The following is a 6000-nucleotide window of genomic DNA, read 5'->3' on the forward strand; positions in this document are numbered from 1 at the left end:
TCTTTTTTTTTTTGATCAGGATAACAAATATTTATAAAACACCTACTATATGTCCTTGCCAAGTTGAACCCTTCTACATGCAGAAGTGATCCTATTCCATCCCATCTTCTCCAACTGATTGCCCCTTTATCATCCTCACTCTTTAGTCTCTCCCTATTTGCTGCTTCTCTACTGCCTATAAATATGCCCTTGTCTCTTCCATCCTCAAAAAGTCCTCACTTGATCCTTCCAGTCCTGTTAACTAATATCCCATCTCTCCTGTCTCTGTTGGCTAAACCTGTGAAGGTGGTCTACTGTAAGTGCCTTTAACTCTTCTCCTATTTTCTTTCTTTATCTCTAGTTTGCGTATCATTTATTTTTAAAATTTTTAAAAAATATATTTGATATTTCATTTCCCCCCATATTACATGTAAAAACAATTTTTAACATTTGTTTTCTAAAATTTTGAGTTCCAAATTTTCTCCCTTTCTTTCTTACCTCCCCTTTCCCTGAGACAGAAAGCAATTTGATACAGGTTTGTAAGTCCAGAATTCCCCTGGCTGGGGAACCCTGTACTTACCTTAGAACCATGGGGTATTCTTTTGATACCAAAGGAAGAGGCCAAGTATCTCCAAATTGATTATGGGTAATAGTTTAATCAATCATTATGAATACTTACAAATGGGCAATCTTTGGTCTGGAGCAGCAGCCAGACAGTTTAGTGGATCCCTGCAAAGAACTCCAAAAGTCCTTGCGGTAATTATAGAAAACAGACAAAGGCAAGAGGAGCTGGAGAGAGCATCACTACTGACTGGAGGATATTTTTGTTTTTCTGCTTATCAGTGAGTTTGGGTGTTAAGTCAATGTTATGCCTAAATATAAGTTTGCATATCAATCATATCCCTGTCATATATATCACAATATTCTTGTTATGGCTTTCGTAGGTCATAGTATCTGAAGTTATGACTCAGTGTCTAAAATATAATTCAGTATCTAAGTTATGATTCTAAACAGGTCACCATGTTTGGGCTTCCACCTTTCACAGAGTTTAAGTTTTTATGGTTTTTCACTTATTGTATTTTATGGCTTCTCCCCAATAGGGACCCTACTAGTAATACATGTACAATCATTCAAACCATATTTCCGTATTAGTCATGTTGTGAAAGCAAACACAGACCAGAAAGCCCACTCCCCCATAAACACAGTAAAAAAGAAAGTAAGCTTCAATTTGCATTCAGTCTCTTATCAGTTCTTTCTCTGCAGACAGATAGCATTTTTCATCATAAGGCCTTTAGAATGGTCTTGGATTATTGTATTGCTGAAAATAGCGAAGTCATTCATAATTGATCATCCTACAGTATTGCTGTTATTCTGTACAATGTTCTTCCAGTTCTGCTCATTTCACCTTGCCTTCAGTTCACGTAAGCCTTTCCAGGTTTTTCTGAGAGCATTCTGCTCACCATTTTTAATAGTACAATAGTATTCTGTCACAATCATATACCACCAGCCATTCCCCAGTTGATGGGCATCCCCTCAATTTCCAAATCTCTGCCACCACTAAAAGAGATGCCATAAATATTTTTGTACATATAGGTTTTTTTTGTTTTTTTTTTTTTACCTCTTTGGGATACAGACTTAGTATTACTGGATATGTGTGATTTTATAACCCTTTGGGCATAGTTCCAAATTGCTCTCCAGAATGGTTGAATCAGTTCACAACTCTATCAATAGTAGAGTTTTTCCTACATCCCTTCCAACATTTCTGTCCTATGGTACCTCAGAGTTTTAATTTGCATTTCTCTAATCAATAGTGGTTTAGAGCATTTTTTCCCATATGACTATAGATAGCTTTGATTACTTCATCTGAAAACTGCCTGTTCATATCCTTTGACCATTTGTTAGTTGAGGAATGACTTATTTTCTAATACATTTGTTTCAGTTCTCTAAATATTGAGAAATAAGGCCTTTATCAGAGAAACTTGCTGTAGAAATTTTTCACAGTTATTGCTGTGTATCTCCCTCCATCCTATTTCCCTCACCTCATTTACCTTACTCTCTCCTTTCACTTTGTCCGTCCTCAAAATTACTTTGCTTCTGACTACTGCCTCCCCCAGTCTTCCCTCCCTTCTGTCAGTCCCCTGCTTCTTTTATCCCCTTCCGCTCTTTACCTTCCTACAGGGTAAGATGGATTTCTATCCCCAACTGAATGTATATGTTATTCTCTCTTGAAGCCAATTCCAATGAAAATAAGGTTCAAGTGGTTACCCCCTCCCACTCTTTCCCTCCACTGTAAAAGCTCTTCTGTGCCTCTTTTATGTGAGATAATTTACCCCATTCTACTTCCCCCTTCTCCTAGTACATTCCTGTTTCTCACCTCTAAATTTTATGCTTTTAGATATCGTCACATCCTATTCAATTCATGCCCACGCCACCCGCCACCTCCGTCTAAGTACACTCCTTCTAACTACTCTAATGATGGTAGAGTTCTTAGGAGTTACAACTATTCTCTTTTCATGTAGGAATGTAAACAGTTAACCTTATTGACTCCCTTATGATTTTTCTTTCCCGCTTACCTTTTTATGCTTCCCTTGAGCCTTGTATTTGAAAGTCAGATTTTCTATTCAGCTCTGATGTTTTCATCAGAAATGCTTGAAAGTCCTCAATTTCATTAAATATCCATTTCTCCCCCCTCCCCCAAGGATTATATACTCAGTTTAGCTGGGTAGGTGATTCTTGGTTGTAATCCTATCTCCTTTGCCCTCTTGAATATCATATTCCAAGCCCTCCCACCCTCTAATGTAGTAGCTCTCAAATCTTATGGTATCCTGACTGTTAGGCTCCATGGTATTTGAACTATTTCTCTCTGGCTGCTTGTGATATTTTCTCCTTGACCTGGGAGCTCTGGAATCTGGCTATAATAATCCTGGGAGTATTCATCTTGGGATCTCTTTCAGGAGTGAATGGTAGATTCTTTCCATTTCTATTTTGCCTCCTGGTTCTAGGATATCAGGGCAGTTTTCCTTGACAATTTCTTTCAAGATGATGTCTAGGCTCTTTTTTTTTTATGATGGATTTCAGGTAGGTCAATAATTCTTAATTTATCTCTCTTGCATCTATTTTCCAGGTCAGTTGTTTTTCCAATGAAATATTTCACAGTTTCATCTGTTATTTCATTCTTTTAATTTTGTTTTATTGTTAGCTGATGTCTTATAGAGTCATTAGCTTCCACTTGCCCAATTCCAATTTTTAAGGAATTATTTTCTTCAGTGAGCTTTTGTACCTCCTTTTCTGTTTGGCCAATTCTACTTTTTAAGAAATTCTTTTCTGGGGGTGGGGGCAGAGCCAAGATGGTGTCTGGAAAGCAGGGACTTACTTAAGTTCCCCCCAGGTCCCTCCAAACACCTATAAAAAATGGTTCTGAACAAAATTTAGAGTTGTAGAACCCACAAAATAGCAAAGGGAAGCAGGGCTCCAGTCCAGGACAGCCTGGATGGTCACTGGGAAGGGTCTATTGCATGGAGCTGGAAGCGGAGAGGAGCAGAGCCCAGCATGGGCCATGCCAATATCAACCAGACCAGGAGCCAGGCAGAACTGGTGTAGCGCCCTGACTCAGTGAGCTGTGGCAGTTACCAGACTTCTCAACCCACAAACGCCAAAGACAACAGAGAAGGTTAGTGGGAAAAGCTGCTGGGACAGAGTGAAAGGAGTTGGTGGTGGGCCACCACCCCGGGGGCAGTGGAGGTGGTGCATCTCTGAGGCTGCTTCCAGAGCTACAGCTACAGTTGCTTTTGGCCCCAGGCCCACCTGGTGGGAGGAATTAAGCAGCAGATTAGAGCGAGAGTGCAAAGCCTGCTTTGTCCTGCCTGGATCTGGGCCACAATCCTGGTTGGCGGTTCTTGGGGGAGAAGGAGCACTGGTGTGGCAGAGCTTGCTGTGTAGAAGTAGCTCTGAAAAGAGCAGTGCTTGGACCCTAAAGCTGGGGACAAAGTACTCTCTACAAGCAGTCATACCCTGACAAAAAGCTCAAGCGTCAAGTAGTTGACTGGGAACATGAACAGGCAGCAAAAATGAACTCAGACTCAAACTCATACTCTAGATTTCTTTTCTGGTGACAAAGAAGATCAAAACATACAGCCAGAAGAAGTCAACAAAGTCAAAGAGCCTACATCAAAGAAGCCTCCAAGAAAAATATGAATTGGTCTCAGGCCATGGAAGACCTCAAAAAGGATTTGGAAAAGCAAGTAAGAAAAGTAGAGGAAAAACTGGGAAGACAAATGAGAGTGATGCAAGAAAACCATGAAAAACAAGTCAATGACTTGCTGCTAAAGGAGACCCAAAAAAACTGAAGAAAATAACACCTTAAAAATAGATTAACCCAAATGGCAAAAGAGCTCCAAAAATCCAATGAGGAGAAGAATGCCGTGAAAGGCAGAATTAGCCAGATGGAAAAGGAGGTCCAAAAGACCCCTGAAGAAAATACTACCTTAAAAATTAGAATGGAGCAAGTGGAAGCTAGTGACTTTATGAGAAATCAAGATATAAAACAGAACCAAAGGGATGAAAAAATGGAAGACAATGTGAAATATCTCATTGGGAAAACCACTGACCTGGAGAATAGATCCAGGAGAGATAATTTTAAAATTATTGGACTACCTGAAAGCCATGATCAAAAAGAAAGCCTAGATATCATCTTTCAAGAAATTATCAAGGAGAACTGCCCTGATATTCTAGAACCAGAGGGTAAAATAGAAATTGAAAGAATCCACTGATCACCTCCTGAAAAAGATCCCTGTTGGGGGCGGGAACGGGAGATGTTGGGGGCGGGAACACTTAGAGCTAGCTTGCTGTAATTGCCATATTAGGATATAAAGTAGGACTCAGCCTGTGATTGGACGATAGAGCTCGCATAGGGAGGGGTAAAGCTATAAGAGCACTCGCTTCGGGGAAGTGCGGCGGTCCGGGATGTAGTCGCGAGGGAATAAAGAGCTCCCTGATTACCTCAGGCGTTCTGTCTGGTTCTTCCTCCGCAAGGGTTGCGGAGGCTGGTGGCGCCCCGAAGACTCATCATGCTGCGACTTGGTGAGTGAGAGGACGGGCTAGCAGTGGTGGGGACAGTAGTGCGAGTGCTGTAGATAGAGCACTCCGCAGATCCCCAAAAGAAGACTCCTAGGAATATTGTTGCCAAATTCCAGAGCTCCCAGATCAAGGAGAAAATATTGTAAGCAGCCAGAAAGAAACAATTTGAGTATTGTGGAAACACAATCAGGATAATACAAGATCTGGCAGCTTCTACATTAAGGGATTGAAGGGCTTGGAATATGATATTCTGGAGGTCAATGGAGCTAGGATTAAAACCAAGAATCACCTACCCAGCAAAACTGAGTATCATGCTCCAAGGCAAAATATGGATTTTCAATAAAATAGGACTTTCAAGCTTTCTCAGTGAAAAGACCAGAGCTGAATAGAAAATTTGACTTTTAAACACAAGAATCAAGTGAAGCATGAAAAGGTAAACAAGAAAAAGAAATCATAAGGGACTTACTAAAGTTGAACTGTTTTATTTACATTCTTACATGGAAAGATGATGTGTATAATTCATGAGACCTCAGTATTAGGGTAGCTGAAAGGAATACACACACACACACACACACACACACACATATATAGAGAGAGAGCGAGTGAGTGCACAGGGTGAGTTGAATATGAAGGGATAATATCTAAAAAAATAAAATCAAATTAAGGGATGAGAGAGGACTATATTGAGAGAGGGAGAAAGGGAGACATAGAATGGGGTAAATTATCTCACATAAAAGTGGCAAGAAAAAGCAGTTCTGTAGGAATGGAAGAGGGGGCAGGTGAGGGGGAATGAATGAATCTTGCTCTCATTGGATTTGACTTGAGGAGGGAATAACATACACACTCAGTTGGGTATCTTACCCCACAGGAAAGAAGGAAGGAGATAAAAAAGGGGGGACGATAGAGGGAAGGCAGATAGGGGGTGGAGGTAATCAAAAGCAAACA

This window comes from Trichosurus vulpecula, chromosome 7, assembly GCF_011100635.1.
Source record: "Trichosurus vulpecula isolate mTriVul1 chromosome 7, mTriVul1.pri, whole genome shotgun sequence".
Taxonomy (NCBI): Eukaryota; Metazoa; Chordata; class Mammalia; order Diprotodontia; family Phalangeridae; genus Trichosurus; species Trichosurus vulpecula.